General features: G+C 42.2%; 1 long non-coding RNA gene across 3 annotated transcripts in view; it reads left to right on the plus strand.

Moving 5' to 3' along the window:
• Nucleotides 1–24092, plus strand: part of LOC119940109 — a 143720-nt gene that overhangs the window by 93323 nt on the left and 26305 nt on the right. For all 3 annotated transcript variants that reach the window (XR_005454881.1, XR_005454880.1, XR_005454879.1), the window contains exon 3: nt 8268–8305. This is a non-coding gene — a long non-coding RNA (uncharacterized LOC119940109). The remainder of the gene's footprint in view (nt 1–8267; nt 8306–24092) is intronic.

Below are 24092 nucleotides of genomic sequence, written 5' to 3' on the forward strand. Positions count from 1 at the left end.
AAAATATAAAACAGTGCTATCATTACAATGTTCTAGCTAGGGTCTCTTTTTCATTCATTCATTCATTCATTCATTAATTCATTCACTCATTCGTATTTATTGAGCACTTACTGTGTGCAGAGCACTGTACTAAGCGCTTGGGACTTTACACTGTAGGTGGGCACAGGATGACAGCAACCATGTTTCTTTAATTTATCTAGAGCTATTTAAAATGTCGTGATTGGATGCCTTACATGGATCAATAACCAGTCAATCAGTGGCATTAATTGATGACCTATGGACTGCTAAGTACTCTGCTAAGTGTGTGATAGGGTACCCCAGAAGCAAGACAGATATTATCTGCCCCCAAGGAGTTTACAGTGTAATGCAGGGGAGACAAGCAGAAATAAACCAACAGCACTGCCTTAAAGGGCACAACTTTTCAGTTTGTCCTAGAAATGCTCCTGTCTAATGTGTCTCCTGGCTGATTATTTCTGAAGGAGCTCCTTCAGACCTATAATAATAATAATGGCATTTGTTAAGCACTTACTATGTGCAAAGCTCTGGGGAGGATACAAGGTGATCAGGTTGTCCCACATGGGGCTCACAGTCTTAATCCCCATTTTACAGATGAGGGAACTGAGGCACAGAGAAGTTAAGTGACTTGCCCAGAGTCACACAGCTGACAGTTGGCGGAGCTGGAAATTGAACACTTGACCTCTGACTCCCAAGCCTGAGCTGTTTCAGCTGAGCCATGCTGCTTCTCTATGGCATCCCAGTCAACTGATCGGTAGAATTTATTGAGTGCTTACTCTGTGGAAAGGCATTGAGAGAGTACAGTAGAGTTATGAGACCCAAATGATGTCCTTAAAGAACTTAGAGTCCAGGGAGGTGGGGGAGTTAAACACTAAAATAACTTACAAAGTAGGGAGAAGCAACAGAATTTGAAGCTACCTATATAAGTGCTGTTGGGGAGGGAGTGAGGAGCCACATGTTGAAGTGACACAGAGGTACTGCAGTGACTGTTGTGGGGGAAACAGATTGGAGAGATGAGAGATTAATGAAGGAAGACCTAATGGAGGAGTTGGGATTTCAGAAGGGCTTTGAAGATGGGGAGAGCAGTGGTCAGCTGGATGGGAAGGAGGAGGGAATTCCAAGCAGAAAGGAGGGCATGTGAGAGAGATGAGAATGAGGCACACTCAATAGGCTGGCTTGAGAGGAGCAGCATATGTGCTAATAATAATAATAATGGCATTTGTTAAGCACTTACTATGTGCAAAGCACTGTTCTAAGCACTGGGGGGGATACAAGTTAATCAGGTTGTCCCACATGAGGCTCACAGTCTTAATCCCCATTTTACAGTTGAGGTAAATGAGGCACAGAGAAGTTAAGTGACTTTTCCCAAGTCACACAGCTGACAAGAGGTGGAGCTGGGATTATAACCCATGACCTCTGACTCCCAAGCCCGTGCTCTTTCCACTGAGCCACGCTGCTTCTCGCTGCTAAGAAAGAAGGAAAGATAGGTAGTGGGGAGAGAGCTGATTGAGTACCTTCACATCAATGTGGAGAATAACAATAATAATTATGGTATTTGTTAAGTGCTTACTATGTGCCTAGCACTGTTCTAACTGCTGGGGTAGATACCATAGATACCAGTGCTCAGTAGATACCACTCATTCATTTAGTTGTGTTTATTGAGCACTTACTGTGTGCAGAGCACTGTACTAAGTGCTTGGGAAAGTACAGTACAGCAATAAAGAGAGATAATTCCAGCTCACAAAGAAGTTTGATTGATGCATATCCTGTCAAGATGGGATATGATGAGTGGTTGGACCAGTGTGGTGACCATTTGAATCGAGAGGAAGAGCGGATTCTAGGGATATTGCGAAGGACCAGCAGGATTTGATGACTGCCTGAATGTGCAGGTTGAAAGAGAGAAACCGGTCAAGGACTGTGCCAAGGTTGTGGGTTAGAGAGATGGGGAGGATGACGATGCTGTCAACAGTGGTGGGAAAGTTAGGAGAAAGAGAAGATTTGGGAGGGAAGAAGAGTTCAGTGCATCTGGAGATAATAATGTGGGTGATTGGTGGCATTTTCCATACTTAGGGTTTACGAGCTGCTCTTAGCGGGGCAGGCAGTTAGCCAGAAGATTTGTTTTTCAATGGCATTTGTTAAGCGCTTACTGAGCACTGTACTGAGAATTGGGGTAGATACAAGCTAATCACTTTGGACACAGTCCATGCTCTCTGTGAGATGTCCAGTACATAGTAATAATAATAATATATATGGTATTTGTTAAGTGCTTACTATGTGCCGAGCACTGTTCTAAGCAGTGGGGTAGATACAAGGTAATCAGGTTGTCTCACGTGGGGCTCACAGTCTTAGTCCCTAGTATACAGATGAGGTGAATGAGGCACAGAGACGTTAAGTGACTTGCCCGAAGTCACACAGCTGACAAGCGGCGGAGCTGGGATTAGAACCCATGACCTCTGCCTCCCAAGCCCGGGCTCTTTCCAGTAAGCCACACTGCTTGTCTGGGAAGTACATAGCTGGAAAACTCTGCTACAATCCCTAGGGGAGAGGTTTTCTCCAAAAGGCTTCAGAATGAACTATCCTCATGTGCTTCAAGTCCCCTATTCATGAGTGTCATAAAAGTTAATCACAAGAGGCTACTACAATGCACTGAGGTGATAGTAATGCTAAAGGACACACTGTTCAGCACTGATGAGGTTAATGTTATACATTTTGACTTTCATCCCAGAACAGAGCGGAAAGTCTTTCTATTTTCGAGCACAATGGGTCGCTTGTTTTGTTCACAGTACCTGCACAGACTGTGATCTCATCCCTAGTGAGTTTATTTATTTTTTTTCAAATCTAGCTTTATTTTTACTAACTTACTCTCCTGTGAGTAATGAAGGTTGATGTACTGGATTGGTAGAGGTCTAGTGCTTTGAAGTCATTTGGAAGACGCAGAAGCTGGCAGGCTCTGAGAGAGAAGAAAATACGCTATTTGAGAAGTGAAAGGTCAGAAGTTAAATGAACTTAATGTATTCGACTTTGAGCTATTTTTATCTGGGAAGGTTTTGAAAGTATTAAGACCAACACACATGGTCAGATCACTTAATTCTGAATTAAAATCAGGTCTTTAGGGGACTTATTCTGAGTTTTGCAGTAGCAGGGGGACAGTGAGTGATATCTGGACACCATACGTATTCGCGCAGCGAAATTTTTCCGATGACGTGTCAGTTTGCTGCAGTTTACTCAGTGTTTTATTTTACTCAGTTGTGCACACGTGTAAACAGAGTGGCGAGGTTGAGTGAGCACCATCTGGGATAGCCCTCCTCTTTGTTGGGGACTGAATTGTCTCATACATTTAAAATGCCGTGACAACTAAGCTGAGCTGGTAAAGAGGGGTTAGTACGGTCATGAGGAAACTGTAGTTCATTCTTGGATTGTTTATTTTCTTTCCCCTCCATTTTTCATTAATGTTGTGATTTGTGTTTTATTTTATTTCCTTTTCTAGTTTTAGTATTCTTAGATGAGTTGAGGTCCCTTTCTAAACACTCGGATGGTAGGAAGTTCAGTAATTTTTACAATCTCCTTGTAATTTTCGTGGATTTATTACAGTGATTTTCATACGTGGCTATTTAAAAAATGATTGATGCCCTGTGTTTCAAGCTTCTGAAGTTTTCCATAATTGCCACCACGCCTGAAGTAACTATATGTATTTCTAGATATTGATGAATGAGTGAAGCTGGTGTGCCAAGCTTCTTAAATTTAAATCTTAAATTTTTTGTCATAGCCCTCACGACTGAGGTAACAATCCTTATTTCTAATTCTGACTTGTCTTGTGAGACAACAGCATGGCTTAGTAGCAAGAGCACGGGCTTGGGATTCAGAGGACATGGGCTCTAATTCTGGCTCCTCCACTTGTCAGCTGTATGACTTGGGGCAAGTCACTTTACTTCTCTGTGCCTCTGTTACCGCATCTGTAAAATGGGGATCAAGACTGTGAGCCCCACGTGGGACAACCTGATTACCTTGTATCTACCCCAGCGCTTAGAAATGGGCTTGGCACATAGTAAGCACTTAACAAAGGCCATTATTATTTATTTCTATTATATTTCATATTTATTTTGTCACTAAGTGATGTAGAGAAACACACAAACACAGGTATTGATTCTTGTTTATGTCCTTTACAAATGTGGTATTGTTAGCATCACTCTTCCACAGGAGCTCTTTGAGTACCTAAGTTGATCTTTGACCTAATATGTGGGTAGCTGATTCTTACGTTTCAGTGCAAGTGTTTTATTGTCAGGAAGTTCATGGAAAAAACCCCACCTCCAAAATTCATCCCCTCAATCTCCAATCAACACCATTGGTTTCCTGGGTTTTAATAATCATAGTGGTATGTAAGTATTTACTATGTGGCAAGCACTGGAGTCGATGCAGTATAATCATACTAGATACAGGCAGAACTTCAACACGGGTCAGAGCGTAACGGGGTGGGGGAACAGATGAGGAAACTGAGGCCCAGAGAAGACAAATGGCATTCCTGAGGTCACAGCAGGCAGATGGCAGAGCCAGGATTAGAACCCATCCTGTGCCCTTTCCATTAGCTCGACTGCTTCTCCCTTTTTATTGTTCTCCCATACCCTCTGTCTCTGCCAATGCCCAGATGGCAGAGGCAGCTAAGCCTCATGAACTGAAAAGTTGCAAATCAATATGTGATACGAATGAGAGCTGCAGATCAAAAACACGCCTTCCACGGAATTGAGGAGCGGGGGATCGGGGAAGGAAGAAGTGGTGGCGACCAGATGTTCCTTAGGTGGGGAGAGTGGTGAGTGGAGTTAGCCGGAATCGGGGCTGGGGTTGGGGAAGCTGAGGCCTGCAGCCCTTCTCTGACCAGGCACCCCATCCTACCTGACTTCCACAGCCCCCGCGGCCCCACCCACACCCCTCTCTCGCCCAGACCCCTGTGGTGGGTGAGGTGCTGCTACTGTCTTTGCCCAAAAGGGAAACGATAATAATGCATGTTTGCAATTACTCATGCATGTATGTGGAAGCCACAGGGCAAGTGCAGAAGTGCTCCCGGGATTGTGAACTGCGGTTGGACTATTCTGCCCACCAGTGGGTTAATTGATGAAGAAATCTAGACTGTGAGCTTATTGTGGACAGGGAATGTGTCTGTTGTTGTATTGTACTGTCGTAAGTGCTTAGTACCGTGTGCTCTGCGCACAGTGAGCACTCAGTAAATACGAATGAATGAATAAAGGATGGATGTCTTTTGACTGCTGACCAGTTAACATGGAGCCTTCTGAAATGCAGATGTATGTATTGGATGGCTTAATAATTTTGATAGGACAGCCCAAAACTCCTCACTGTTGGCTTCAAAGTTCTCCATCACCTTGCCCCTTCTTACCTCACCTCCCTTCTCTTCTTCTACGTCCCAGCCCGCACATTCCTCTCCTCTGGTGCTTACCTTCTCAGTGTGCCTCCATCTCGCCTATCTCACCGCCAACCCCTGGCCCAAGTCCTGCTTCTGGCCTGGAATGCCCTCCCTCCTCAAATCCACCAAACAAATACTCTTCCCCCCTTCAAAGCCCTACTGAAGGCACATCTCCTCCAAGAAGCCTTCCCAGACTAAGCCCCCTTTTCCTCAGCTCTCCCTCCCTTCCATGTTTCCTCAACTCGCTCCCTTTGCTCTTACCCTTCTCTCCCCACCCCTCAGCACTTATATGTATATAAAAGCACTTAGTAAAGTGCTCTGCACAAAGCGCTCAATAAATATGAATGACTATATATATATATAATTCTATTATATTAATGCCTGTTTACTTGTTTTGATGCCTGTCTCCCCCACCTCTAGACTCTAAGCCCGTTGTTAGCAGGGATTGTGTCTCTTTATTGCTGTATTGCACTTTCCAAGAGCTTAGTACAATGCTGTGCACACAGTAAGCACTCAAGAAATAAGATTGAATGAATGATTGACATCATTTCATTCAGTCGTATTTATTGAGCGCTTACTGTGTGCAGAGCACTGTACTAAGCACTGAAGACCAGAGAATCTGGGAAAAAGAAAGTCAATTCAGAATTTAGAAGCCTGGGAAATCTGGATTATGCCACTGGTGTGCAGTTTTGATTAGTTTTGGGCCTTCCCCAGATGCGTCGCAGGTGATGAAGTTCCATTGGTATTCTCAAGTTCAAAATCCGAGGATATCCTAGGATATCTGGTTATTTCCTCCTGTTGTTCGCTAATGGTTGAAGAGATTATGGAGACCCTAATATGGCTGAAATTCAATGCTTTTGTTTCTGATGGGAGCCCAGCTGCATCCTTCTGGGGAGGAACATTGGTTTTCGCTGTGTATTGTCGGGGGTTTTTTCAGTCTCTCATCTAAAACTAGGAATTGCTCATTTTAGACTGGTAACCCAAGTTGTGGTTTTGGCCTTCAGAAAATTGATAGTACGTTTTATATTTTCTGGAAACCGAATGCCTTGTAAACACAATATAAACATGTCTGTGAGATTCATGGTAATTGACAATCAGTGGAATTTACAGAGCACTGTGTGCAAAACACTGCACTAAGCACTCAGGAAAGTTCAAGTATAAGGAGAGTTACTAAGGCGAGAGCCCTGCCCACAAGCAGCGTACAGTCTACAGTGAGAGACGGACTTTAAAATAAAATTAAAAATAGGGAAATAGAAGAGTATAAGAATGTGAACCTAAGTTAATAATAATAATGATGGCATTTATTAAGCGCTTACTATGTGCAAATCACTGTTCTAAGCGCTGGGGAGGTTACAAGGTGATCAGGTTGTCCCACGGGGGGCTCACAGTCTTTATCCCCATTTTACAGATGAGGTAACTGAGGCACAGAGAAGTGAAGTGACTTACCCAAAGTCACACAGCTGACAATTGGCAGAGCTGGGATTTGAACCCATGACCTCTGACTCCAAAGCCCGTGCCCTTTCCACTGAGCCATGCTGCTTCTCTAAGTTGTAGGGCTGTAGTGAGTATCATGTTTTCTGGTAACTGGATGACTTGTAAATCCCATGTAAATGTATCAGTGAGATTCATGGTAATTGATAATCAATCAAAGAGATTTACTGAGCACTTATTATGTACAGAGCAGGGTACCAAACACTTGGGAGAGTACAGTTGAATAAGCAGATGCTATGAAATCGTCATTAATTCAAAGGGACATTTTAAAATACCTTATCTTCTGGTGAATGTTCCAGTTTTAAGGGCCAGTTTGGCAAAATCGAAGTTCCAATTTCCACTTCTGGGAAGGGATTTAGATAAGAGGAGTTCCTCCGTGCCTGTAGATCCTCACTTCCAAGGCAGACGTCTTTGAGACGCGGAGATGCAGTCACTTCATCCCAGACAGTCATTCAATCTACCCTCCTGTCTTTAGGGGTCTTAGATAGAGCACTCCTGGGGAATAAGGGAATGGTCTGGGCAGTATCCATCCATGTAGATCTGATTTGGAGCAGTGTTGGAAGAATGAAAGAAACGAGTTTGCACACGTGTGTGGAATCGGGCACAACATGGGGACTGAATGTTTTTTTCGGAAATAGCCCTCACGTTAGATGTAGCCTCTGCCGAGGCGAAAGTCTCCAGAGGTGCTGGTGGGGTGGCCTGGGTCAACTGGAGGTCATATGGGTGAGAAACAGGGGCTAGGCATCAGAGACCTGGGTTCTAATCCCAACTTCACCAGCTGCCTGCTGTGTGACCTTGGGAAGCCTCAAATTATCTAATGTAAACTGGGTATGCAATGTGTTCTCCTTTGCCCTTGGACTGTGAGTCCCATGCAGAACAGAGACAAGATCTGATTGTATCGGTATGTAGTAAGAATTTAACCAATACCACTATTATTATGAGAAGCATCGCTCTTTTTCCTAAGCACACCCTGATGAATTTAGTTTTTGGCCAGTCTACTTAATGGCCCAGAGTTAGCCTTTCCGGAAAATGGTATTTTTGTTAGCCTTCATTATCAAAACATTCAGGTGAGTCATCCCAAACCCTTCCAGGCCAGCAGTTGCTAACAGCAATCAAATTTTAACTTAGTATTTAGATTTGCTGCCCACGAACTTTCTTTTGAAATTTAGGATTGCATCATAAATGAATAACTTCCCCTTATTATCAGGGAAAAGCCCTGTCTCAGTTTAGTGTGTGGAAGACAGTGGTCAGTCCTAGATGCAGGACATTTCCAAGTCAGACAGTTAGCTTGATTTTAGTAACTTAGTAACTTTTACCAACTTAGTTTTTGTTTTTCATTTCTTTCTAGTGTGCAAGTATTCCTGTCACAAGAAATGTGAAGCAAAAGTAAGTATTACTTGTTTTCCTTCAAAACATTAAATATTGACTTAACGGTTTGTTGGAGGTCGTTTTAAAATAAGCCATTTTAAGAAACATGCTTAATTTGGAGAGCATCTAATCGACAGGTATTGAGAAAAATTGATTCTACAACTCTTGAAATGCATATGTTTTGTGCCTTTTGAGTGTTTAAAGTTGCTTAAGTAGGTATGTGATTGCTATTGAAGATTTTATTTTTACTACAGAAAACAATTGTGGTTTGGGTCGAATAGCCTCAGTTCAAACTTTAGGATGCACAGTGTAAGATGAAAAACTTCAATAGATTGCAAGTACTATGTCTTTACTTCTCTGTACATGCCCAGCTGGTTAGTACAGTGTTTTGCACACAGTAGGAGCTTAATGCTTGTGATTTGGTAATGAGATCTGAGGCATTTCACAAAATGAAAATGCTGCTTTTCCTCAGTAACCAAGGATCTGAGGGACTTAGAAAAGAAGTCCAAGTGAGACTCTCCTAAGATCGAATGGCTGAGTTAATAATGACTAATGCCAGACTCCCCCGCAAATGATCCTAATTACTTTCAGGGGTAGTCCAGTTCTGCCTGGGGATTTAGGTTGGAGAAGTAATGATGATGGATTATTTGAACTGCTATCAGTCAGTCAATCAGTTTTTTTTTTTTGACGGGAAAGTATTTGTTAAGTTCTTACTGTGTAGCAGTCACTGTACTAAGCACTGCACATTATCTTAAATGCTAATTGATCACTAGTATTTATTGAAAGCACTGCACTGAACTATTGGGAGAGTACAAAAGGCATGATCTCTGCCCTCAAGGAGTTTACAATTTTGTAAGGGTAGATGGATAGGAGGATATATGTTGCCAAGTTGTACTTCCCAAACGCTTAGCACTGTGCTCTGCACACAGTAAGTGCTCAATAAATATGATTGATTGATTGATTAGAGGAAACAGAAAGATGGATATGCAGATGAGAAGCACAGTGCAAATCTTGAGTGCAGTGAGAGTGTTTTCCAGATTTGCCTGCATCCAAAGAGATTAAGCCCCTAATGGTCACCCTGTGGACTGAAAAGGTTAAAGACCCCTCCCCAAGTGCCTAACTACCAGGAACGGTTCAGTTCTAGGGAGAAACAGAGCCCTGTAATTTCTAGCACAGCTCATTAAGTCCTCACCAAAGACTGCAGATAACCGTGCCCCTAAACACTCGTTTCAAAGTCGTTTTTAAAGAGTAAAGGCTTGACAGCATAATGTAGCTAATAATTCCTTTTCTGACAGGAAATACCCTGAAGGGGATGGTCCGTGATACATAGTCCAGGTGGTTCCACAAAAATAGCTATGATGGTCCATTTTAGGGAGTCACTCTCAGCCAGACCAGGCTCTGAGACTCTTGAGACCAGTAATCCGTATGACCAAATCCAGAACATGTTAAAAAGTATCCTAACTTATTCAAGGGAGATCAACGTGAGGGTCAGGGAGAGTTTGGCTCAAAGACACTCTACAGCTAGTTGTGTTACTAGATGTCATCTCCTTTTTTAGAGTTGAAGAACAGGGTGTTTGATTTAAGAAAATCCCTTTCTCTTACTCTTTCGCCTCCTCCTTCCCACATTCCCCCAATTCCTTCATCACAGGACTGAGAGTCAGAAGCCTTGGGTTCTGATTCTGGCTCTGCCAGTTGCTTACTATGTGTCCTTGGGCAAGTTACTTAATTTGTTCCTGACACATCTGTAAAATTGAGATTAAATATCTTTTCTTCTTTCCCCTTAACCTGTCAGCACCATGTAGAACAGAGACTGTGCCTGACTGATTGCACTGCATTTGCTCCAACACTTAGTAGAGTGCTTGGCATATAGTAAGGTCTTAACAATTATCATTATTATTATTATTATTAGTATTATTATTAGTATTAGTATTATTAGAAAGGGATCATCTAAGCAGATCACATAGGAAGTCACTAGCAGAGTTGAAAACAGAACCCAATTAACAAACTTGCCAAGGATTTCATTCCCCTTTTATGCTAGTTTTCCTAACTGCCAGTAGTTTTATATTTCAAACTTTTTTTGGAATTGCTAAACTTACGTATCTTAGCTTGTTGTTGATGTCCATTTTTCGGATATTTATCACCTGATGGTTCACATATGCTCAGTGTTTCCTGGTAACGCGAGGTTTCATTTTCATTTTCATATGAACTCAGCTGTGATCTTCTCCTGTGATTTATAAAGATCATTTCCCAGAATCTCACCCATTTCTGACCATCAGCAGCAGTTTCTTATGAAAAAGTGTAGTTTTTGAGAGCATGTCAGAATGTTCTGGGTACATTATTATCCAAATCATTAGGTATAAAAATAGATTGTCTAGTCTGTAAGCACTTGTGGGCAGGGATCGCGTGTACCAAATATATTGTACTTTCCCAGGCGCTTCATTCAGTGCCTGATCTGAACAAAGTAAGCACTCAATAAATAGCATTGATCGATCAATTGATTAATTCAATTGAGCAATTCTACGATCTTTAGTCGGAATGCATAGTTACATTCTGTTTATCACACTATCTTGGAATTTTTTTGGTACTGTTTTTAAATACATTTACTATGTTTGGGCCGTGTTTTGGGTCTTGTAAAATTCATAGCAGTCCTTTACATTATTTCCACTGACAAATTATACCCCATTTTTGCTTATTTGCCTGTCTCTTTGAATAAGGATAATACTAATAATAATGATGGTATTTGCTAAGTGTTTACTTTGTGCCAAGCACTGTTCTAAGCGCTGAGGTAGATACAAGGGAATCATGTTGCCTCTCGTGGGGCTCACAGTCTTATGCCTCGTTATACAGATGAGGTAACTGAGGCACAAAGAAATTAAGTGGCTTGCCCAAGGTCACCCAGCAGACAAGTGATGGGGTTGCTGAGACTTGTCATCACTCGCTTCTCATTAACTGGAGTTGGCTTGTTATGACATAATGCATAGAGCACAGGCCTGGGAATCAGAAGGTCATGGGTTCTAATCCCAGCTCTGCCACTTATCTGCTGTGTGACCTTGGACAAGTCACTTCGCTTCTCTGGGCCTCAGTTACCTGACCTGGAATATGGGGATTAAGACTGTGAGCCCCTAGTGGGATAACCTGACTACATTTTTTCTACCCCAGTGCTTAGACCAGTGCATGGCACATAGTAAGCGCTTAACAAATACTATTATTATTATTATTATTATTATTATTATTATTGTTGTTGTTGTTGTTATTACAGTGACTTGATCCCAGCGTGCTATCCCACACAGCCCACCCTGACCTCAGCCCTCAGAATTGCATCTCCCTCTTGCCCCAGGGATGCACACTTGGCCTTACGGGTAAAGTCATATTCCTCATGGATCAGTGCATATCCCAAACCTGTGCGTACATCAGCAACCTTACCTACAAGTAAATGACTTTTTTTCTTTGACTTTATTTGTTAAGCGCTTGTTATGTGCGAGGCACTGTATTAAGCGCTGGGGTAGATAAAGCTCATCAGATTGGACACAGTCCATGTCCCACGTGGGGATCACAGCCGTAATCCTCGTTTTACAGGTGAGGTAACTAAATAATAATAATAATAATGATGGCATTTATTAAGCGCTTACTATGTTCTAAGCACTGGGGAGGTTACAAGGTGATCAGGTTGTCCCACGGGGGGCTCACAGTCTTAACCCCCATTTTACAGATGAGGTAACTGAGGCCCAGAGAAGTTAAGTGACTTGCCCAAGGTCACACAGCTGACAATTGGCAGAGCTGGGATTTGAACCCATGACCTCTGACTCCAAAGCCTGGGCTCCTTTCACTGAGCCACTCTGCTTGTCTTAAGCAAAGAGAAGTTAAGTGACTTGTCCGAGGTCACACAGCAGACAAGTGGTGGAGTTAGAATTCGAACCCAGGTCCTTCTGACACCTAGGCCCAAGCTCCATTCAGTAGGCTGTGCTGCTTCTCCCCACGTTATTATTATTAACTTCATGTTCATTATTATCTTCATGTTTACAATAATCATTTCTTAATGTGGAACATAGCTCATGAGCGTGAAGCTCATTAATGAAAAGCAGTATTGCCTGGTGGATAGAGCATGAGTCTGGGAGTCTGAGCACCTGGGTTCTAATCCCAGCTCTGCCACTTGCCTGCTGTGTTACCTTGGGCAAGCCACTTAACTTCTCTGTGCTCAGTTACCTCATCTGTAGTATGGGGATTCAATACCTGTTCTCCATCCTTCTTAGACTCTGAGCCTTAGGTGGGACAGGGATAGTGTTTGATCAGTTATATTGTATCTGAGCACTTAGTAAATGCTTACCAAATAACACAGTTCTTGTTAACATTTTTCTCTGGTATTTGTTAAGTGTTTACTATGTGTCAAACACTGAGGTAGATACAAGATAATCAGGTTGGACACAATCCCTGTCCTACATGGGGCTCACAGTTAAGTAGAAGGGAGTAGAATTTAATCCCTCTTTTATAAATGAGGAAACTGAGGTACAGAGCAGTTAAGTGACTTGCCCAAGTTCGCATGGCAGAAAGGTCGTATAGCCAGGATTAGAACCTGGGTCCTCTTCCAAGCTGGTGCTCTTTCTGCTAGTCCTTGTTGCTCATTAAATTCCCAAAGTGCCTTCATATCAAGTATTTCATTTTCCATCTACAGAATTCTTTCTGGTAGGGAGAGGCAGGTGTTATATTTTCAGATTTTACAGATGAGGAGATGGTGAAAGAGAGAAGTGAGCTGAGATGCCCAAAGTTACCCGGCAGGCCACTGGAAGAGCTGGGACTGTAATCTAAGCCTCACAAAACCAGATTCATTCTTCTTGAGCACATAGTGCCTGCTATTAAGCAGGTAATAGATGATTACAACCCTCTTGTTGTCCTTCAGTTTGAAGGCAGCTTGCTGCTGCTGAGAATTGAATCCCTGAGTGTCTCTGAGAGAGCACCTCTTCCACACTTTGCCCATGAAAATGGAGTCAGATACATTTTCAGGAGCCGTGTCATTTGGGTGAACTGTGTTCACACAGCCAATGGTGAAATGGGGAGATAATAATAATATTGGCATTTGTTAAGCGCTTACTATGTACAAAGCACTGTTCTAAGCGCTGGGGGGGATACAAGGTGATCAGGTTGTCCCACGTGGGGCTCACAGTCTTAATCCCCATTTTACAGATGAGGGAACTGAGGCTCCGAGAAGTTAAGTGACTTGCCCAAGGTCACACAGCAGACATGTGGCGGAGCTGGGATTCGAACCCATGACCTCTGGCTCCAAAGCCCATGCTCTTTTCCACTGAGCCACGCTGCTTCTCTTAGATGTAAGTCCAACTGCCAGCAGGACATCTACTGGGTGGTTTGTGCTGGATTATAAACTCTCTCGCAGGCATTACGAACTAACTGGCAGGGAAAACGGGTGCAGCCTGTTGTCACAGAAAAAAAAAAAATGTCTCTGAGACCTCTACAGCAGAAGACACCACTGTGCTCTCATCCCTATGGTAAGTATAAAACTTTGATCGGCTTAAGAAGAGTCGGGAGATTTTTTTCAATTATATTGCAAAAAACGAAGGATAGCAAAAGATAAATCCCTCCCCCGCCCCTCAAAAAAAAACCTCATAAAAATTACTGAAAACACCAAATCCGTGGATGTCCTCAACAGCCATTCTCCATCCCCTTCCATGGTGAGAATCCAGTGATTAAGCCGATATGAACTCAGTCCACTTTTCCCCCTTCTCCATATCAGCCAGGTGACATGGGACTTGCAGGTGAACGACATCTCTCCAGAAACAGTCCATCCCCACCCCTCGCCCCGATATTTTTCAGGGCTGAGCCGGTGTAGGGACATAGGGGTAAAAAGAAAAAGAACAGAAAAGAATTTATCTCTCCTAGCTGCTTTCCTACAGCGTAATCCTGGATCTTGGCTCTCTTGCTAACTACCAACTCTGTTATATCATAATCTCCCAAATGCTCAGTAGAGTGCTCTGCACACAGTAAGCACTCACTAAATATGATTGATTGATCTCACCCACTCACAATCACCTATGGCAAGCAGGGAGGCCTATTGATAAGAGTCAGAGGACCTGGGTTCTAATCCCGACTCCACCACTTGGCTTCTCTGTGGCCTTGGGTAAGTCACTTCACTGCTCTGTGACTCAGTTTCCTCATCTCTAAAATGGGGATTCAGTTCCTGCTCCCCCTGCTACTTAGATTGTGAACCCAAGGTGGGACAGGGACAGTATCCAATCTGATTATCTTGTACTTACCCCAGTGTTCATTACAGTGCTTGACACTTAGCTAGCACTTCATAAATACCACGATTATTATTAGAAATAACTCCCTGGAAAAAGAAAAACAAAGACAAAATACAGAAAGGAACACAGGGTCAAATGTTTTGCAAACATTCTTTTATAGGGCAGAATTTCATGAGGAGGCAAAGGGGAAGTTGAGCTCTGCAAATTATTGTTGAACACCAGATGTGAGGTGGGGGAAAAGTACATAGTTTAAGTTAAATCTAGAATTCTGTGGTTTCCTGCCACCGTGTTTTTGGGAAATGTACATCAGGGAAATGAAAGGGATCCTTGAAGCTTGCCTGTAGCATGCCAACTTGGTATCACTTTCACAATATCCGGCCAGAGCAGATTGCATTGGAGTGTTTCACTGGCGTGTTATCAGGCAAATAAATGATTTGCCAAAATTGAAGATCATTCCGGGTTTTAGTAATCAACTGAAAATGACCTACACCTTAGACTTGCCTCATTTTAAAAGGAGTGCTGGAATTGCCTAATCTTTGAGCCTAGACTCTCTCCTCCAATCCTGAAGATGGCAAGGTTTAAAATGTAGAAGGTTGTTGGCTCTCTGGTTTATTTTCCTGGTCGGGGTAGCTTGGACTTTGTGGAGGAGGCTTTATGATTATCACATGTCTTTACCCTCAAGGTCACGTTCGAGGTTGGCTACACCATCATTTATATAAGGGTGAGGGAACTTCTGTATCCTTGGCGTGTGACTGAGGTCACCACTCCGTACACAGAATATAACTCTGAATTCTTTGCTCTCTGTGACACTTAGGTATACAGTCTGTCCTGTGTTTTGCGGGCTTCTTTCCCCTGTCTGGCGATTCAGATCACCTTTGGGCAGACATTTGGAATGTTGTTTTGGGAAAAGGTTGTGAGATATGGAAAGAGATGAGAAGTGAATCTGAGGACTCAGATTCCATTTGGGTACAGAGAAATACTCAGGTTCCAACACTTTTTATGGGACCTCATGAATCCATTTAGTTTCCAAATAGGCATGGTGCAGACAAGTAGTTAATTTTCCACTAATTTACATCTGATAGTGTACATTTTTTCATCTTGTTGCAAGTAGTTTATTTTCCAGAAGGTGGAGATGATTACACGTCTGTTTAGCTGCCTATAAAAACAACAGCTAGGCAGAGATACTGAGTTTAGGGCGCCTGTAGGAGTTCTATAGTCGATATTGGTTTAAGCCCCTGATACGTTAGATAACTCACCCTGTTCCCAAAATAAAAATAACCCATTCAGAGTGGTGTTTTCGTAAGCACCATGACCTAGTGGAAATAGAACGGCCTGAAAGTCAGAAGGACCTGGGTTCTAATCCCAGCTCCGCCACTTGTCCGCTGTGTGACCTTTGGGAAGTCACTTCACTTCTCTGTGCCTCAGTTGTCTCATCTATAAAATGAGGAGTAAGACCATGAGTCCTATTTGGGACAGGGACTAGGTCCAACCTGATTACTTTGTATCTACTCCAGCACTTAGAGCAATGCCTGTCACATAGTAAGCACTTAACAAATACCATAAAACAAAACAACAGAAAAACTTCATTAGTGAAATCTTGTGGGAGATTAAAGAATCAACTTTGTAATGTTTGAAAACTTTTCTAAATCATCTTCAAGCCAGCGAGTACAGTAGAAACTTCAGTAGTATCAATACTTCACTCTTTTGGATTGTGTAGACACAGTCTAAAGATTAGATTCAAAAGATTTATTGCCTAATGGAAACCAAGTCTGATGACTGCTTAAAACCCCAAATTAAGCAGAAATAATGTGATTGAGAAAAAAACATTAAGCAGAAATAAAATGCTTGAGACAAGTTAAATGTTTCTCTTCTGAGGTGAAGTCCAGATAATAGAGTCTTAGGTATCCAGGAGAATCACATTAAAATGTTAAATTGATTTGTTTTCATTGTTGTGTCTTTGTCAAGTCAGGGAAGTGGTTGCATAGCAAAGAACTTGAACCTTGATCTGCAATCCAGGTAAATCATGACCTTCCAATGGGTTTAAAATAGAAAGCCAAGTACTGTATTGAAGAAACTGGGTTGCAGGACTGTATCCTCTAAACAAATATTCTGGATTGTAATTTAAGGTGCGTTTTAAAGACAGAGTTAACTACAGTTACAAAGTTAATACTCATAATTCACTAATGCCCCAATTTTTTGGCATACTGGTTCATCATCATCATCATTATTGTTACTTAGTTATCATCATTATTATTTAATGGTTATTATTTTTATCACACTATCTCCCTCCTACCATTTCTCTCCAGACTCTTTGAGTGAGTTGTCTACACACACTGTCTTCACTTCCTGTCCTCCAGTTCTCTCCTTGACCACCTCCAATCTGGCTTCCCCCTCCTCCACTCCATGGAAACTGCCTTTTCAAAGGTCACCAGTGACCTCTTTCTTGCCAAATCCAATAGCCTGTACCCCATCCTAATCCTCCTCGATCGCTCAGCTGCCTTTGACGCAGTGAACCACCCCCTTTGTCTTGGAAATTTGGCCTCACTGACACTGTGGACTCTCATTCTCAGTCTCTTTCGCAGGCTCCTCCTCAGCCTTCCACCCTCTAACTGTGAGTCCCTCAAGGCTCAGTTCTGGTTCCCTTTCTATTCTCCATCTACATCTTCTCCCTTGGAGAAATCATTAACTCCAGTGGCATCAAGTACCTTCTCTATGTGGTTGATTTCCAAATTTGCTCTCCAGCCCTGATCTTTCTCCTCTGCAGTCTTGTATTTCTTCTTGCCTCAGGACACATCTCTATTTGCCTTCAGGACATCTTCAGTAAAGCTCAAATTTAACAGAACCCCTCATCTTTCCACCCAAATCCTGTTCTCCTCTTGACTGGTCCCCTTGACAGCATCACCATCCTCATTGTCTCAGAAGCCCATAACATTGGCAGTATTCACGGTCATCTCTCTCATTCAACCCACAGATTCGACCTTTCATCAGATTCTGTTCTACCTTCAAAGCCTCACTAAAATCCCCCTTATCCTCTCCACCCAAAGTGGTACCATGTAGATCGAAGCATGTATCCCATCCCGCCTTGATGACTGCATCAGCCTCATCGCTGATCTCTCCCCACACCAGTCCATACTTTTCTCCGCTGTAGGGATCATTTTTCTAAAATGTCATTCAGTCTATGTTTCCTCACTCCTCAAGAACCACCAGTGGTTGCCCAACCACCTCTGTGTCGAACAGAAACTCCTTACCATTGACTTCAAAGCACTCAATCACCTTGCCTCCTCCTATCTTACATCACTGATTTCCTAGTAGAGTCCAGCACGCTTACTTCACTTTTATAATGTCAACCTACTCATTGTACCTCAAATTTTTTCTACCTGGCCACCAGTCCCTTGCCCTCAACCTGCCTCTGGCATGGAACTCCATCAGTCAATCAGTCAGTCAATTGTCTTTATTAAGCAATGTGTGCAGAGCATTGTACTAAGCACTTGGGAGAGTACGGTGCAGCAGTTCCTTGCCCACAAGGAGCTTATAGTCTTGAAGGGTTGGCAGACATTAACATAAAGGCATAATTTACAGATATGCACAGCTCTGTGAATAATTTACAGGTAATTTAGGGCTGTGTACATAAGTGCTGTGGGGCTTAGGGTGGGGTGATTACAAATTCATTCATTTATTCAATCATATTTATTGAGCGCTTACTGTGTGCAGAGCACTGTACTAAGCGCTTGGAATCTCTACCCCTTCACATGTGATAGACCACCGATCTACCCGCCTGCAAAGCCTCATTAAAAGCACATCTCCTCCAAGAGGCCTTCCCTGACTAAGCCCTCATTTCCCCTACTGCCCTCTCCCTTTTGTGTCATCTTTCAACTTGCATTTGTACCCTTTATTCACCCCACCCTTAGCCCCACATCACTTATATACATATCCGTAATTTATTTTCATGTCTGTCTCCCTCTCTGTACTGTAAGCTGCTTGTGGGCAGGACACAGGCCTACCAAATCCATCATATTGTACTCTCCCAAGAGCTTAGTACAGTGCTCTGCACATAGTAAGCACTCAAATACCTGTGATAGATTGATTATTACGTTTCCATTGTACCAAGGCTTAGACTCCATTTTTGGTCATGCACTATTTTCTTTAGTTGCTGTATCTGATCATCTATTTGCCAAACGGTAGGGCTTAGTACAACATAAATCCTTTTGCCAAGTCCAACACATGTGTTTGGGTTGTTTGTTCTTTTAATTTTGAACTCTCAGATGTCTTTTACCTTTTTAATCGAAATCCTACCGGAATCTTTGATGTTTGGCTTGTTTTTTTATGTGACTCTGATATTTTTAATAAACATAATATCCCCCAGTTTTAATATTGATAGTGAGCTGTTGTTTTCTTAGTAGAAGCAGACAGTAAACAGCAGCTGAGCTTCTACACGCTGTTTGTTATCCTGAAGGGATTAAAGGAAGATTTAGCATTTTGAGGCGAAAGCAGTTAAAATAAATACAATCACCGCCAAGAAATACTTGACTAATGTGCTTAGGTGAACCTGAGACCTTCCATGTGAAGAAGTAGATTGATAATCAAGAAACTAAATGTTTGCTTCCCTATTTGGATGTTAAACTGAAATAATCAAATATATATTTGTATATCTATGTATATATGATATAAGTATTATCAGTATTAATATATAATACATTAGTATGTAATTATGCCTTTTAAAGCATTTTGCTATAAAAATTTGTGATCGGGGAAAACTTGGCAGTGTTCAGTTCTGCTGAGGTTAAGATGGACAGGAACCTGCAAAAACAAAATTTGCAAATCCAAAGTTGGAATGCTGCCTTTCCTTCACTCTGGAATGCCTCAGTGTGCTGGAGATCCTAATGAAGTTTTATGAGCCATTGGACACAGGCCCTTTCTAAGCTTTCTATATAAGGAATATACTGCCTTCATGAATTGGTAAATAGGGAATTTGGAATGAGTTCTTCTGAAAAACATGTTAAGTGCCAAATATTTGTAGTTGCTGCTATTTTCAGACATGCACACAGTAAGTTCTCAATTAATACCGTTGATTGATGGAATCAAAAGCCCGGACCTAGGGAAGTCGAAATTTCAGCAATTCATGGGCCTTCATTTGCTGACCTTGCAAACTCAAAGACATATTGAGTTCAGTTATTCCTTACGGCTGTGTGGGGAGAATGAACTGCCATAAATCCTCCCGGCTTTGAGCATTTCCATGGGGTGGCATAAATTTGTCTCCTGCCCTCTCTCTGAAGTCAGCCACATTTTCAGGAGTCAGAGTGGGCTGGGTTGGATGTTTCAAGGGTAAAGCTTCCAAAGAAAGGAAAAGAAGACAGAAAGACAGAGGGGCAGAGTTAGGACTGACCCAGAAATGGGGACTGAGACCCAGAGAGGCAGTGGGAAAGGAAGAGAGAGGTCAGGATTCTTGAACACTCACATAACTAAAACAAGCACACACACTCTTTTTCTCTCTCTCCCTCTCTCACCCCACACCCTGTTCCCAACAACAGCGAGGGTTGATCAAGCTGCTGAAGTTTTGTAGCTGTGACTGACTCTCCTCCTTTGCTGAGGTGATCGCTCTGGCTAATTATATTGTGGTTGTGGCCACTATAGACTGTATTTTGGAGTTTGAAGGCTATAGTAGTTACTTTGTGGATCTCTCTAAGCAGACATCCAAGATCTCCTGTAACTTGGGCTTGGAGTTCTTGAAGAAATCCTTATTAAGGCAAACTTTGGTTAAGATACTCACCCCTTTCCACTGCCTTTTGCTGGCGCACAACCGTTTCTTTCAATTCCAGGTCATGCTCTACCAGGACAGATGGGTGTTTCTGGAGCAAGATTTGCTAATTTTGCCACCTTATTGTATCCAAAATGCACAGTAAAGATGCAGTCTGGCAAAATCAATCAATCGTATTTATTGAGCACTTACCATGTACTGTACTAAGCGCTTCAGAGCGTAAAACGCAACATAAAAGCACATTCCCCACGCACAACTGGCTTACAGTCTAGAGAACTGACAATATTAGTGATTAGAGATGAAAGAGCAGAACAATACTTTAATTTTTTCCGAGGACTCATGCTTATTTTGAACTTGCACCTTTGAGCTCTCCTCCCTCTTTTCCTTAGTCTTCTTTTCTCTTTTAGATCTATGCCAGCCAGTGGTACAAAAGTTATTCTGTGAGCTCTCCCTACCCAAGGCATTTTTACAGCTGCAGATATTTCCTGAACTAGTAATTGCTTTGAACGGATACAGATGGCTGAAACACTGCCCGGCAGTGAGGGCCGTGGCTAGGGGAGGCCCAGGCATGAGTTTTAGATTTGGTATTGGACCAAATGAGCCATATGCTGCTCTGTTATGAATGTGTCTTATCTTTTACACAGGAAATCAAATTCCTGCTCAATTAGACCTTTTTCAAAGTAATTGAAGGACTTTTTTTTTTAAGGTGGAAATGGTCATGAGCACGGGACAAATTTATCTTGGAGTACAGCACAGGCCATTGTAGATTTATGTTCCCAAGCACTTAGTACAGTGTTCTGCACACAGTAAGCACTCAGTAAATACGATTGAATGAATGAATGAAATATCACAGTGGACTTTTAGCTGAATTCTTTAATGGGCTGAAGACACAGTCACCTGAGGGGGGTAAAAATACCCAAACGGTATTTACCAGAGAGAGTCCAAGTCATAGGAGCAATCTGAAGCTTTGTGACCTGGGAATAGAGCTAATTGGGCTCCTAGTCTTTGGCCACTGAAGTCAGTCTAGGAAGATCACTCCCCTCTTTTCAGATTCGCCCCACTGAAAGCAAATTTTCTCTTGGAAAATTTGCTTTGGAAATGCTTTTATTCTTTGAGACTCCAAGGGCCCATTAACATGGGCTAAAGTCACCAGGGCAGGGGAAGGCAAACTTCGGCTCTCCAACTCTTCAGTCTGTAACAATGAAGAGTGAGAGGGAAAACATGATTGAAGTTTCCAAAATCGTGCAGGGGCTCTGCCACATGTCTACTGTATGACCTTAGGCAAGTCACTTACCTTCTCTGTGCCTCCAATACCTCATCTGTAAAATGGGGATTAAGACTGTGAGCCCCAAGTGGGACAGAGACTGTGTCCAACCTGATTACCTTGTATCTATCCTGTGCTTTGAACAGTGCTTGGCACATAGTAAGTGCTTAACAAATACCACAGTTATTATTATTATTAGGACAGTACCATCGTGAAGTTGTTTTATGTGAAATATCCCTCCCTTTTAGGCTGTGAGTCCCATGTGGGACAAGGATTGCGTCCAACCTGATTGTCTTGTATCTACTCCAGAGCTTAGTATAGCACTTGGCACATAGGAAGTTACCATTTTCATCCTCATCAAATAATAATAAGAATAATAATGGTATTTGTTAAGCACTTAACTATGTGTCAGGCACTGTACTAAGAACTGGGGTGGATACAAGCAGATCGGATTGGACACGGTCCCTGTCCACAATGGGGCTCGCACTCTCAATCACCATTTTACAGATGAGGTAACAGGTCCAGAAAAGTGCAGTGAGTTGCCCAAGGTCACACAGCAGACTAGTGGTGGAGGCGGAATTAGAACCCATGACCTGTGCCCAATCCATTATGCCATGCTGCTTCCAATCCTTCAGGAGGAGGGGCTCCCACTGAAGCTAGAGAGTGGTAATCAAGTGAAATGAAAAGGAACACTTTTTCACTCAGTGGGTGTTAAGAAAGTGGAAAGGATTAAGAGGAAAAAAAGAATCCAGTGTAGATCCAGTATGTGTTAGATCTCAAGAATCCCCCATTACCATTCTGGGAGAAAATGCTAAAAAAGAACTAGCCACCTAACTTGTGTTTTATGAGTATTCTGATTTTCTCTCCTGTATTGTGTAAAGTGACCTGATTCTTAAGCTCGTGAAGCTCTTGTCTGATTATTTATGACCTCGCATTAATTACTCTCAGAAATATCTAGTCTGGGCCCTGATGTGTCTGCTTCTTACCCTGCCCTCTGTGCAGCCTGATTCTCTCCAAGCCAGACTTTCTGTTGCTCTTTTCTCCCTAAGTTTTCTTCAAAGCTCCAGAGACCCAAAGTCCAGCCTTGTTCGTGGTCTTCACGACCTGCCCAGGTAATCCATGCCTTGATGACATCTCCCATTCAGAATGCTCAGGAGGGAACTGAATGGAAGCCACTTAAGACATGCAAGTGGCACTGTTCTGTGTAGGAGATAAAGTGATAACTTAAAAAAAAATGTCTGATGCATTTCTAAGGTAGAGTTGCTTAAAATGTCTGCAGTAAAAATGTGTTGACATTTTTTCCCCCAGGATTTATATGAAGGAATAAGCTCACAAAACAATTTTGGGCTAATATTACATGCTATATCCAATTGAAGAGATTTAATAGAGTTCTGTATAGTGACATTCATCGTAATTTGATAAGTAAGAATATTTTGCAAAGGCATTTTTATTGAATGTTGAAATTGTCCATTTCAAGTATATTTGTTTTCAAGGATCATTTCCTTGAATGTGCTTGCTCTGTTCCTTCAGGTGTACAAATCCCATTTAATTGGGCTAATTAATGTCTCAAACTACCTAAGTTCATATATGTTTAACTTGAAAGTGGTTCCATATGGCGTCATTTTGCTGTATTTAGCTAATTACTTCCCTAGAGATTTAGAAACTATGGCCTCCAGTCCCCGAATGGCTATTTTATGTGTTTTCCTCTCCTTCCCCTCCCCATTTCCCTTTCTTTATCCCATGTGAAGGCCCTTTGAACTTTGCGGGGTCCTGATTGCAATTTACAAAATCATGAGAAGCGAGGACAGAGGGAACACAGAATTATTGTTCATCATATCCCACCCCATTCCGATGAGGAGCACTGATTGAAGTGTAAAGTCCCAAAACAAACAAAATGGAGGACCTTTTCGCCCCGAGTGGACTGTGCTAAGATTGTGGAATTCATTATCAAAGGCAGGGTGCCGAGTGGGTAATGAGGTGGAAAAGTTACAGATGTTGGAAGTTTGAGGAGTTAAGTAGATGGTGTATGCACAGGAAGAGGTATTAGGGGGAAAAAAGTTAGAGGTGTTAGAAGGTACATCCCTAATGATGAATTAATCAATCGCATTTATTGACCGATTGCTGTGTGCAGAATAGTGTACGAAGCACTTGGGAGAGTACAGTTTAACACAGGTGGTAGACACATCCCTGGCCACAAGAATGAAGACCCATGTCACAGAAAACAACTATCTCATGGTCCTCCAAAGATATGCTGGGGACTTTGGGTGAAAGAGTAGTCTGGGCTGGATGTTTGTCAGCGCCTCAACCAGTGGATGGTGTCCACTGGTATGGTATATAAATATTGCCATGATCTCACTTATAAATATGTATATCACGTGTATATATGTATATCACTGGTATATATGTATATATGTTTGTACATATTTATTACTCTATTTTACTTGTACATATCGATTCTATTTATTTTATTTTGTTAATGTGTTTGGTTTTGTTCTCTGTCTCCCCCTTCTAGACTGTGAGCCCACTGTTGGGTAG

The sequence above is a fragment of the Tachyglossus aculeatus genome, chromosome 18 (assembly GCF_015852505.1).
Source record: "Tachyglossus aculeatus isolate mTacAcu1 chromosome 18, mTacAcu1.pri, whole genome shotgun sequence".
In the NCBI taxonomy this organism is placed as follows: Eukaryota; Metazoa; Chordata; class Mammalia; order Monotremata; family Tachyglossidae; genus Tachyglossus; species Tachyglossus aculeatus.